The sequence below is a fragment of the Onychomys torridus genome, chromosome 17 (assembly GCF_903995425.1).
Source record: "Onychomys torridus chromosome 17, mOncTor1.1, whole genome shotgun sequence".
Lineage (NCBI taxonomy): Eukaryota > Metazoa > Chordata > Mammalia > Rodentia > Cricetidae > Onychomys > Onychomys torridus.
This window is the reverse complement of record NC_050459.1, coordinates 20345329-20359130: the sequence shown is the minus strand read 5'-3', so window position 1 is coordinate 20359130 and position 13802 is coordinate 20345329. Positions and strand designations below refer to the sequence as shown.

The 13802-nt window shown below is 42.6% G+C and overlaps 1 pseudogene; it reads left to right on the top strand.

The window, feature by feature from the left end:
- Positions 1 to 9611: 9611 nt before the first annotated feature.
- Positions 9612 to 9797, top strand: LOC118569227 (annotated as a pseudogene).
- The last annotated feature ends 4005 nt before the right edge of the window (positions 9798 to 13802 follow it).

Here is a 13802-nt window from a genome sequence, read left to right as displayed (position 1 = left end):
TATTTATTATTAATAACAGTTCATTTGTTAAACCAAGTTTAAGAAAGGGGCCTTTCTTGGTTATGCATATATGTTATTATACAGAGACAGATAAATAATTTGCCTTTTAAATCTAAAGTGAGGTCTAGCATACAGTATCTGCTTTTGCAACAAAAGCAGTTCCTTAGTAAAATATCACAGTGATACTTGTTTTCTAAACTAGCGGCCTGTATATTAGTAATAGTAAACCTGTAGCCGTCCCTTCTACTCACATAGAGCCAAACTAGTGCCAACATATGATGAGTAGACACGTATTAAAAATATTACATGGAGGCTGGGGGTGTGGCTGAGTTAGTAGAGTGTTTGCCCATCATCCATAAAGTCCTGGGTTAAATCCTCAATATTGCATAAACCAGGCATAGTGGTATATACCTGTCTTAGCACTTGGGAGGTTGAGGCAGGAAGATTGCAAGTTTAAGGACATCTTCAGCTATATGATGAATTGAAGGCCACCCTGAGCCACATGGAATCTTGTCTCAAAAAACTACAAGGATAAGTGACTCCAGATGTCATGATTTTATCCAGGAGTCTTGTTTTTAAAAAGTTTTATTTGGCTGGGTTTGGTGGTATACACTTTTAATCCAGGCAAAGGCAGGTAGATCTCTTGAGTGCAAGATCAACCTGGTCTACAGAGAGTTCCTGACCAGCCAGAGGTACATAGTGAGACACACACACTAGCTGTCTGTCTATCTATCCATATATCTATATCTATCTACCTACCTACCTACCTTTCTATCTACCTACCTGTGGGATGTGTGTGTGTGTTTTATATCTACAAGTTTTATTTTTGAGAGGGAATTTCATCCCAGGCCTTAAACTTTGTATGTAGCCCAGGACAACCTAGAAGTTCTGATCCTCTTGTCTCACCCTCCTATTTACAGGTGTGTGCCTGGTTTCTGTGGTGCTGAGGATCAGACTCAGGGCTGTGTATGCTGGCAAGCACTGTACTGAGCTACTTTTGGCCTAATAATAGAAATTTTTTAAAAGAGTTTCTAAGATGGACATGGTGGTACACACCTGTAACCGCAGCACTCAGAAGCAGGCAATGGCTCTCTGATTTTGAGGCCACCTTGGTCTACATAGTGCCAGACTAACGAGTAGTGAGACCTAACCACCCTTCAAAGAAAAGTTTTCTATAAAATATAACAATTATACTTAAAAATTTAAGAGGAGAAATCTTAAAACTGTGTTGCCAGCAAGACAGTGACAGATTCAGAAGAACACATTTTTGCTTAACTATGCTGCCCAAGATGCCAATTTCTGCACATTCTTCATTTTTACATACTGTACACGTAATGCACAAATGTACATATATGTGTGTATATATATATATCTTAAGTTATTTTTTGAACTATTAACATGGTTTTAAACTTACAGAAGAGTTGTAAAAACAGTAGGGTTCCTGTGTACCCTCCATCTACCCCCTTGTTTTGACATCTTCCCTAACTAAAACAGTTGTCAAAATTAAGAGTTAATCTTTTATAGTGCTCTTAATATTAGCTAAAGTAGCAAGCTAAAAGTAGATGTTTTATTAATCTTTTTATTAGCATCCTCTCAGCCGTTCCAGATCCCATTCTGCATTTAGTTGTTCCGTCTCAGTAAGCTTCCACTCTGTGACGCAGTATCATAAGGACCGCCGGTGTTGTCGTGTATTTCCGGTGTGTGGTTCACTTTGAGCACTCTGCTGAGGTGATGTCTCCTCCTAGGATTCTCTGCTGTGAGCTTCCCCGCTTTCCTTTGTAATTACTGAGTATTTGCTAGAGACACTTTGAGACTATGCAAATGTCCTATTTCTGCTTAGAGTTTTCCTCTCCCATCTCCTGGCAGGTCTTGCTTGTGGCATTTACTACTGTGGTGTTCAAATGGTGATTTTTCTATTCTTTCATTTCCTCTCTATTTAATAATTGGAATTCTTCTGGAAGGAAGAACTGTGGTTTCTGGATTTATATTTTTAATTACATCAAGATATTCAGGATAGGTACGAACTCAGAACTTAAAGATATAAATCATGTTAATTGATTCCAAATGGCCAGTATCAAAGAACAAAGCAATGTTGATGACCTGTCTTTGAAAATATAATGAATTTAAGAATGAAAATAGTATTTATGATTTGTAAAATTTGGCTTTTGACTTAAAATTGATTTGAAACTGAAACAATTTTCTTTTGAAATTTTACATCTAGACTTTTTTAAAGTGTCTAAATTTATATTACTTTGGGGATCATTTTGTCAAATCTTGAATAAAGTTACCTACACCTGGCATGATAAACAGCTGTTTTCTAACACCTTTGTTCAGGTAAAAATCCCAGTGTAAACATTGAACCAATCAGCCCCAGTGAAGTGTCTGGAGCCAGGTTTTGTTTGTCTCTGCCCATCGGTGTGTACTTGTTTTAAATGCTTCTAAAGAATGAGGTTTGTGAAAACAAAAACAACCATCAGTAAAAGGAATGGGGTTTGAAAACAGTGCTTTAGTTAGTTGACATAAGTAATAACTTTTAAATTAACCAGAATTTTTTTTTTAGGTCGAAGGGTATAGATTTAATTGTCCATCAAGAAAAGCCTTGAGAGGACAGATAGTTGATAGAGCTTTCTTTTCCTTTTCATCTTCTTGTTGTTGTGTTTTGGGGTGGGTTCTTTGTTTTCAAGACAGAGTTTCTCTGTGTAGCCCTGGCTGTCCTGGAACTCACTCTGTAGACCAGGCTAGCCTTGAACTCACTGAGATCTGCCTCACCTTTGAATTTTTTATCTCTTTTTAACAGTTGTGAATTTAGGGCTAGTGAAATGGTTCAGCAGGTAAAGGTACTTGCCACGAAACCTAAGGACCTGAGCTGAATCTCCAGAGGGTCCACATGGGGAGAAACTTGACTCAATAGTTCCCGTCTGACTTCCATGTGCATACCATAGCATGCCCCCTCCCACATTCAAAAATAAGTATCTTTAAAAAATTAAGTTCTGACGCAAATCTTTGAAAAACAGCATTCTTGGGTTGAGGATTTAGCTCAGTGGTAGAGCACTTGCCTAGCAAGTGCAAGGCCCTGGGTTCAATCCTCAGCTCAAAAGAAAAGAAAAACAGCATTCTCCTGGTCCCACCCTATTCTCCAAAGGCAACCACTTAATTTTGTTAGACTTATTATTTTATGTGTTTGAGTGTCTTACCTGTATGTGTGTGTGTTCTATGTGTGTGTCTGTTGCCCTTAGAGGCCAGAAGGAGGGCATCAGATCCTGTGGAACTAGAGTTACAGTTATGAGCCATCATGTGAGTGCTGGGAATTGAACCCAGGTCCTCTGTAAGAGAAAAAAAGTGCTTAGCCAACGCTACAGCCCAAAGCAACCTCTTTCCAATATAAAATATGCTTTTAAAACGTATCTCTGAGTTTGATGTTTTGCTTTTCCTGACAGGGTTTCTCTGTGTAGCCCTGGCTGCCCTGGAACTCACTCTGTAGACCAGGCTGCCCTCAAACTCACAGATACCTGCCTAGCTCTGCTTCCCGAGTGTTGGGATTAAAGGCATGTGCCACCCCCGCACATCAAATCTCTGATTTTTAAATAACACACAATTGTGTTTTCCTTTTCTCTTCATCTTGGAGTCCTGTCATTCTGTGAGACAGTCACCATGTAGTCCAGATGGGCCTTGAACTTGCTCTGTGGCATTGGAACGGGCTCTTTCTGCCTCAGCCGTCCTGTTTTTCCTTCAGGAGATGATTATAATCAGCTCCTTCCGCGTCTTGGTCTGTTTCTCCCCATGTCTGAATATGGTTGTGTAGTTACTTCTTCGTGTGTACTAATGGAGCTCAGCCATGTGGTGAGTGGTGGTTTCCTGAGTTCCATGTTTTCCCTGGAATCGTTTACTTGGTTTACTTGGCTGCTTATGTCAATGATCTGCTTGACCTCTACAGTCCCTTTTCTAGATCTGTACAGTATGTCATTAGTTTTTAGACTCCTAAGGCGTCTGCTGGAACCTTCTTTACATACACGGAGAATTCCCTTTGCCTCTTGTTTTCCTGTATTATTATTATTTTTTAATCTTTTGTTGTTGTTTTTGCTTTTGTTTTTGTTTTGTTTTTCCAGACAAGGTTTCTCTGTAGTTTTGCACCTTTCCTGGAACTTGCTTTGGAGACCAGGCTAGCCTCAAACTCACAGAGATCCACCTGGCTCTGCCTCCCGAGTGCTGGGATTAAAGGCGTGCGCTACCAACGCCCAGCCTTAATCTTTCTTTCTTAGCTTATTTCAAGAGATATATTTTCAGTAGCTTCCTGGGAAAGGGTACATGGAAAATGGTTGACTTTAGACCTTGCATAATTTTTGTTTTTGTTTTGGTTTTTCGAGACAGGGTTTCTCTGTGTAGCTTTGTGCCTTTCCTGGAACTCTCTTTGGAGACCTGGCTGGCCTCCAACTCACAGAAATCTGAGTGCTAGGATTAAAGGTGTGCACCACCACTGTCCGGCTTAGACCTTGCATAATTTAAAATGCCAATTCTTCCACACATTAGACTGAGTTTATTAGGTGAATATGTGGGTGCTGGGAATTGAACCCAGGTCCTCTACAAGAATAGCAAGTGCTCTAAACCACTGAGCCATCTCTTTAGTCCCAATGTGTAATGTTCTTACTCAGAAATAATATTGGCTTTCTCGAAATTGAAATAGAATGTTATTGATGTGTGTATGTGTGTGTGCCTGTGAATAGTGATAGAATTCAAAGTAGTTTTTGTTTTTTTTGTTTTTTGTTTTTTTTGGTTTTTTGAGACAGGGTTTCTCTGTAGCTTTGGAGGCTGTCCTAGAACTCGCTTTGTAGACCAGGCTGGCCTCGAACTCACAGAGATCCACCTGCCTCTGTCTCCTGAGTGCTGGGATTACAGGTGTGCGCCACCACCGCCCGGCAGGAAATGGTTATTTTTAAGAACTATAGCCTGGTGGAGGTGATGCATACCTTTAGTCCTGGCACCAGGAGGCAGAGGCAGACGAAGCTCTGAGTTCCAGGCCAGCCTGGTCTACCGAGTAAGTTCTAGGATAGTTAGGGCTACACAGAAAAACCCGGTCTTTTATTTTTGGTTGTGAGCCTAGCCTTTAATGGCTGAGCCATCTCTCCAGCCTGAAAAACCCAGTCTTGAAAAACATACAGACAAAAAAGAACTACAAACTGTTCTGTTGTCTCAGTTTTCGGAGTTTGGTTGCTAGAATTGCTTTTCAGAAGTGTATACTAATACAACTGTGGCTCTGTGTAAGACCCATTGAGAGAGGGCAGCTTTGAATGTAGCCTGGGCTGACTTCAAACTAAGTATGTGGCCAGTGATATCCTTGAACTTGGCACCTCTACCTCTCAAGTGCTAGGGCTATAGGTTTATGTGATTATTCCTGTGTTGTGTTTTGTTTTGAACACAGTGCTGAGGAACAACCCCAGTGCCTCATGCATTCAAGTAAAGCATTCTCCCAATTGAGCTACACCCTCAGCCCAATGAGACCCAGTTTTTATTTCCAGATACGTGTGAGATTTTTGTTTTGTTTTGGTACAGGGTTTCTCTGTGTAGCTTTGGAGCCTGTCCTGAAACTCGCTCTTTAAAGGCACATGCCACCACTGCCCGGCAAAGCTTGTAAGATGTTTAAAAAGATTCTTTCCGTTATGAAATTTAGCGGTGTAGCTTTGGTATAGGTCTATCTTTACTCATTGGCCAGGGGGGGGGGGGACACACATATTCATTTTAGAAATCCATGCTTTTATATCATGTGACTTTTTTTGGTTTTTATTTGGCTTGTTAAGTTCAGTCTACTACCCTACCTCACCCCTTTTTTTATGGGACAAGGTGGGTAGTCCTGGAACTCTCTGTGTAGACCAGGCTGGCTGCCACTCAATAGCTCCACCTGCTTCTCCGGTCTGAGTGCCGGGATTTAGGGTATGTGCCACCATACCCAGCTCGCACAATTTCTTCCTTATATTTTCCCTTATGAGATTCTCTTTGTGTGCTTATAACACATTACATATTAGAAGCTATTAGTTTCTTCTTCCTGAATTACAGGCTTCCTCCAAAGTTGTCTTTTCTTTTAAAGTTTTCATTTTTATCATAGAAATATTTTTGTTGTTTTGTTTTTGTGATTCTTCATGTTGGGGGAAGGGAGGGGTTCTCTCCTTCCACCAAGAAGGTTCCAAGGATTGAACTCAGGTTTTCAGCCATTTCCCTAATCCCCACACATACAGCTTTCCCCTTGAAATTGTTTATTTTCTATGCACCTTTCTGTTTTCCTTAAATGTCTGCAGAAGTACAGCCTATAACCACATGGTGGTGTTCCTACCTGTTCAGTGGCCCAGACCGATCTACAGTGGCTGGCTAGCAGTCCAGTTGGGGACAGCGGGGTAGCCTCGTGCACCTTGGGACCAATGCATCAGTGACCTCAGAAGCTAGTACAGTCCGGTCACCCTGAGCTTCCTCCTTGGACGCAGCTTTCCCATGGGCGTTCCTGGGCCACCACCCACTGCATCATCCCCATTGCACCATCAGACTCACTGCATCATCAGACCCGCTGCATCACACCCACTGATGGAGCTTGTTTGCGTGGGATGGCAAAGTTCACATATCTCAGAGGGGAATCCGTGTTATACAGAGAGCCTCAAAGTCCTGGGAATGAAGCAGCCAGTAATTGGAGCAACAAAACCTGAGCACAGACCACTGGCCAGTGTCCATTAGACACGATGCTGACATCAACAGGTTCTTTTTATTTTATTTTTTAAACTTTTTTGGGGGAAGGTGTGTTCCAGACAGGTTTTTGGTTTTTTGTTTGTTTGTTTGTTTTTTGTTTTTTTCTGTGTAGCCCTGGCTGTCCCTTAACTCACTCTGTAGACCAGGCTGGCCTTGAACTCACAGAGATCCACCTGCCTCTACCTCCCGAGTGCTGCAATTAAAGGTGTATGCCACCCTGTTGGGCTTCAACGGGGTTTTTGATAGCAACAATGGCCCAAGCTGTCAGCAGCAGCTTTTCCCAGGTCTGTGGTGATGCATTCTTATGAAGATTTTTCTTCAACTCTAAGACTGGAACTTTTGATGACCCTCACAGGCAGATTTACTATACCTTGTGTTTACTTAAAACTGATACTCTACTCTGTACCTATTTGTTTAATCTTCCTTTAGGAGAATGATGCAACAGCCCACCTCACTTGCCCGGGTCTCCCGTGTAATCAGCTTTTACAACCTAAGCAAATGCATAGCTTTTGTGATTTTAAGTTACGTACTCTTCCACGCCCCTGCCCCACCCAGCAATGCGTGTGTGTTTGTTTGTGTGTTACGACCATCATTTGCTGGAAATAGCAAATAGGCTGAAAGTAGTTTTATAAAATGAGTATCTACCGTAAGAGCTGGAAGCAGCATTGAGATACTGTGTGTGTTATCTGGCTTAGCTGGGGTCCATTGGGAGTCAGTGATTTCATCCCTTGTTACTCTGTTTCTATAAAGTATCTTTCTTTCCGTGAGGCTTTCCATGTTGTTCAATGAGAGAGAACAAACCCTTTATTATACACGCACCAGGGAAAGACAGAGTCACAAGACAGTATTCAGGCAGGCACAAATTCAGATTCATTCACAGATAAATAAGACAGGGAGAGAATTCAAATCTGGCTTGCTCTTGGTTAGATGACACCTGAAGTGTCATCTTTACTATGATACCAACCCGTGGTTAATGGCCCTGAGTGTTGGAGAATATTATTTTAAGGTATGTTGCATTTGTTTATCTCTGTGAAGCTGTGTTACTATGCCTGTCTAAAACACCTGATGGTCTCATAAAGAGCTGAACGGCCAATAGGCAGGAGAGAGAAATAGATGGGGCTGGCAGGCAGAGAGGAGAAGTAGAAAAAAATCTGGGAGAAAAAAGGAGAGGTAACCAGAAAAGGAGAACTCCAGGGGCCACCCAGCCGCCCAGCCGCCCAGCCACCCACCCAGCCGCCCAGCTACACAGCAAGCCACGGAGTAAGAGTAAGATTTACAGAAGTAAGAGAACGGGAAAAGCCCAGAGGCAAAAGGGTGATGGGATAACTTAAGAAAAGCTGGCAAGAAACAAGCCAAGCTAAGGCTGGGCATTCATAATTAAGAGTAAGCCTCTGTGTGATTTATTTGGGAGCTGGGTGGCACCCCCCAAAAAACATTTTGGAGCCACATGGGGTGCCACGATGTTTTACTTTTTGGGGGAGCCCGCTGGGTGGCTGGCTTCTAAAGTCCTTCTCTGGCTACTTCTTTTCTCCTTCCAGATTTCTCCCTCTATATATCCTCTCTGCCTGCCAGCCCGCCTGTCCTTTCTCCTGCCTTGCTATTGGCCGTTCAGCTCTTTATTAGACCATCAGGTGTTTTAGACAGACACAGTAACACAGTTCACAGAGTTAAACAAATGCAGCATAAACAAGAGTAACACACCTTAAAATAATATCCCCAACATCTGACACATTGTTATTAATGTGTTCAAACTGACTGCACAGGCCCGATGCCATCATGTATCCTTTTGTAGATGTACTGTTTCATCTGAAGTAAAGATTGGTGCCACTTACATGGGTTCATCTTGCAAGGAATTTGAGGACCTCCTCCTCCATTTGCAGGATATCAAGGGCTCCAGACATCATATGGAGGTTTCCATTTAAGATATAACATGTGGTTGGGGATTTAGCTCAGTGGTAGAGCGCTCGCTTAGCAAGCGCAAGGCCCTGGGTTCGACCCTCAGCTCAAAAAAAAGATATAACATGAATCAAGAACAAAGCTCATGCACCTGCCTGTTCTCTTTCAAGCTCATGGCCTCTTTTTCATCAGTTCCTAATGCACACATATATGTATTTGTATATACAAATATATTCCTCACTATAACGTATCGAATCCATATAACATTACTTATATGTATGCTTTTGGGGCTGGCCATGTGGCATTGGACAGGCAACTGGTGTCTCTTCCTTAGAGAGGGATCACCTCTCCCACACCCAGCTTTCTTCTGTTAGCTGTGATTCTTTGTGGGCTGAGGCCCCAGGGGCTTTTCCCTGGACAGTTTGGCACCATATGCATAGCTCAGCGTTTAATCACAAGTATTGCTCTTGTTGTGGGATCTGGGTTCAAATCCCAGAACCCACGACAGGCTAATCACAATCACTGCAGTTCCAGACCATCCATGCACCCTGAGGGCACCTAATGTCGTGCATATCACACACACACACACACACAGACTAGAAAACAATGCTGGGGCTGGAGAGATGGCTATGTGGTTAAGAATCCATACTGTCCTTATAGAGGACCTGAGTTTGGTTCTCAGCACTCACAATCAGGCAGCTCACAACTTCCTGTAACTCTAGGTCCATAGGACCCAACACCTATTCTGGACACCAGGAACACTGTTCATGTGCACACTGCCCCCCCCCCCCCATACACATAAAAACATAAAATCTTTTGCTGGGCAGTGGTGGTGCACACTTTTAATCCCAGCACTCGGAAGGCAGAGGCAGGTGCATCTCTGAGTTCGAGGCCAGCCTGGTCTACAGTATGAGCTCCAGGACAGCCAGGGCTACACAGAGAAACCTTGTGTCTTGAAACAAACAAAAACGACAAAATCTCTTTAATGAAAGACTATACTTTCAGGGATCATTTCTATAGTTCGTTACTAGAGAAGTTTCTCTGTGTAGAGCACCGGAGACCACGAGGAGGAGACGTGGCATTGTCCCGAGCGTGAAGCCTGCTCTTAGTATTGCTTTCTGCAATTACCATCTGCCATTGGTGATCATTCTCTCCCTCGGGAGAGTGAGAGGGGGAGAAAAATAAATTTAAAAAATCTCTGTAGTGATACAGAGATTTCATGTAGCCTTTACCCAGTTTCCCTGGTGGCAACAGGGGACTCTGATGGACCTGGCTTGGAACTCACTGTAGACTAGGCTGGCCTCAAACTTGTGGTGATCCTCCTTCTGAAGTTAGGCACCATTCACTATTCCTGGCCATATTTTGCCCATTTTCTACCTGATTTATTAACAAACTTTAAGAGTAGTTTCCATTTTTAGAAAATCTGTGATAATACAGAGTTCCAATATACACCTCACCCAGTTCCATTGTATTAACACCTTCATTGAACACGTGTCTAAGGACCATCCTTGGTTTTTACCTGATATTTTTTTTTTTTTTTTTTTTTTAATTTCAAGATTCCGTGCGATGTATCCCATTCCATTTACCCATGATGTCTCCTTAGGTTATCTTAGCCAAGTTCTCTGGCTTCCTTTGTTTTTGACGACCCCGACAGTTGGAGAACCACTGTCATGTATTCCATAGATTGGCTTTCCATTGGTATTTGGTATGTTTCTCCTAATTACACTGGGGGTATGAGTTTTGGGGAGAAAAGGCACAGAGGTGGCTTGCCCTTCTTGTCAGTTTCGTCTGTCTATCCTATATCTAATATATATTAAGTATATATTATATATGTAGTAGGTAGTATATATACTATCAACATGATAGTGTAGATATTGACCATCTTAATTACTGGCTAGAATATCATCTTTCTTCCCTGTAAAGGTATCCTTTTAAAAATGTTTCTTCATCTTGTAAATGCACCCAACTTACTTTATTTATATTTATTTATTCATTCATTCATTCATATGGGTGCTCTGTCAGCATATACATCTGCACACCAGAAGAGGGCATCAGGCAGTTATGAGTTGCCATGTGGGTGCTGGGAATTGAACTCAGGACCTTTGGAACAGCAGAGAGTGCTCATAACCACTGAGCCATCTCCCTGCCCCCCCAATTTACTTTATAAACCCACCATAAGTTGAAGATTTCATAAGTCAAGATGTACTGAGGGCCAGTGAGATGGCTCAGCAGGTTAAAGGAGGGCTTGCTGCTAAGCCTGACACCCGAGTTCAATTCTCAGAATCCACATGAAAGTGTGTCTTGTTTCTTTTCTATCGCTGTGATAAGACACCATGACCAAGGCAACTTATAGAAGAAAGAGTTTATTGGGACTTACAGTGTCAGAGGGTGAGTCCATGACCTTCTTGGCAGGGAGTATGGGTGCAGGCAGGCAGGCAGGCATGGCACTGCACTAGAATGGTATGAGAGCTTACATCTTGACCTATAAGTACAAGGAGAGAGCTAACTGGGAATGGCTGGCGTTTGAAACCTCAAAGCCTGCCTCTAGTGACACACCTCCTCCCACAAGGCCACGCCTAGTAATCCTTCCCAAACAGTTCTACCCACTGGGAACCAGGTATTCAAAGATGAGCCTGTGGGGGCCAATCTCACTCAAACTACCACAGTGGGAAGAGAGAACTGCCTCTCACAAGTTGTCCTTTAACCTTTACATGTGCACTGTGTAGACAAAAAACAAACGCTTAAAATACCAAATTGAATGAAATATGGCTTATCCTGGAAAGAAAGGGCAATTAAATTTGATACCCAGCAGTTATTCCAACATTGGGTGTACAACTTTTTAGGCACCTTATGAGCCACCAGTGTTTTGTTGTAGATCATAGGTCAGCAACTACCTGAGACCAGATTTAACTCCCCACCTCTGTTAGTTTCTGTATTGTCTCCGCTGCTTTTGTGTTGGCAGCAGGGCAGTGATTAGCTACACTTGAGACCTTGTGGCCATAAGACTAAATATTTAACTGATGTCTGCACTAGAATACTGAAAGGTAAAAAAGTAGAAGTGTGTCTCATAGTTTACATTTTATACACCACACACACACACACACACACACACTGAAGAGATGGCTTAGGGGTTAAGAGCACTTGTTCACAAAAAGGACTGGGTAGGGTTCAACTCCCATAATCCACACCAGGCAGTTCACAACCACAGTGACGTGTAACTCCAGCTCTCTGAACTTTGAGTGCACCCAGATATACACACATACATATAAATAAATATTTAATAAAAAGATTTATACACAACTAAAGAAATATTTAACAAAAAGGTTTATATACAATTAAGCAGTAGCCAAAAAAAATTAAGTGAGCTTTTACTTATGAGAGCTATTGCAAATATTTGCCTGAAACTCGCTACCTTCTTGGCCTCTGGGGGAACCTAAAATTTATTCTGAGGCAGTGTGTGTTTTTCAAAGTGCAGATCCAAACTACTTGCATCTAAATCATATGGAGCAGATTCTAAATACACATCCACATCAGATTCTTGGTTACTACCAAAGGCCTCCCGGAAGGATTTCTGGATATACACCTGGATGGATGTTTGATGACTACCCACGTACGCCGTGCCTGCATCTTCTATGGCATTCACTAAGAGAAAGCCATCTGCTTACCTGGTTCTCTTCTGATAGGACCATGAACTTCAACGTGGACATTGTACTAATTCCTTTTGGGTTCCAAGTTCACAGTGGGCACATGGACTGACTGGAGTTCACACAGGGGCACACCCCTGGACCCTTGAGATGGGGAGAGGCTTGCAAGAGTAACAAAAAGCAAAACTATTCTCATGGAACCACGAGAATCACATTTAAGGTTATGGTCAACTTTGGCTCCATAGTGAGCTTGAAGCCAGTCTGGGGTACCTAAGATCCTCTCTCAAAAGAAAACAAACTATTTTAAAACTCAAGCAATAACTGAGCAAACTCACAAATAAATCCAAGATATACTGAATGGATTTTAATGGTTTCAGGATATGAGAAATTCATTAATATGTTTTCAAGATTCCAAATTGCAGTTTGCTATTGATTAGCATCACTTGTGGAGCTGGTTGTAAAGCTTAGAGGCAGAGCTCTTGCCTAGGACACCCAAGACTCTGAAATTGAGTTTCTGACACCGCAAAGTAAAAAATAAGGTCTAGGGCCTGGAGGCCTAGCTTAGCAGTTAAGAGCAACTTGCTCTAACAGAGAGAGCACCAGGGTTTGGCTACCAGCACCAAAGTTTACAATCACCTGTAACTCCAGTTCCAGGATATTGGATGCTTCTTTACCTCCACAGGCATGAGGCACATGTATGATGTACACACATACATGTAGACAAAACACTCATACAAAGTAAAATAATCTAAAAAAGATTAAATGCTATTGTTACTGTTAACCTCTCTCTCTCTCTCTCTCTCTCTCACACACACACACACACACGAATATAATGATTTTTAAAGGCTGGAAGCCAGTATGGGGCTACATGTAGCATGACCATCTCAAACACAGCAAAGCAAAAACACCACAGAAAAAAAGGGTGTTAAGTAAACATGTGGCGCCTGGTGGTGGTTTTGCGCAGCTTTCATCCCAGCACTCAGGAGGCAGAGGCAGGCGGATATCAGAGTACAAGGCCAGCTTGGTCTACAGAGTGAGGTTCAGGACAGCCAGGGCTACACAGAGAAACCCTGCCTCAAAAAGCCAGAAAACCAACCAACTAACCAACCAACCAAACAAACAAATAAACAAACAAGAAAAACCAATAAAAAAGTAAACCTGTGGATATCGGTGTGTAGCTGTTGATTTACGGAGAATTAATATGTGATTAAACAAACGTCCACACGTTCAGTTCCTTCTCGGTTTCTGAAAATGCTTCCAACCCCCGCCTGATAATCAAGTCAGAAAGCACGAGAGCATCTTGTTTTTCCTTCCTGTGGCTCCCGGACAGCCAGGTGCTTCCTCAACCAGCCACAGCTCCATCCCCGCAGGTCTCGGGAGTGCTGGGAATACGCGCACGAGCCTCCGCCGCCTCCGCCAGGTGACATCATCTAGGACCCAAACACCACCTTTGCAGCTTCTTGCAGCTGCCACATCCCCTCAGAACCACCTCTTGGGCTTTCCGGGATACCTTTTTGGGCAACCTCTCAATCCAGA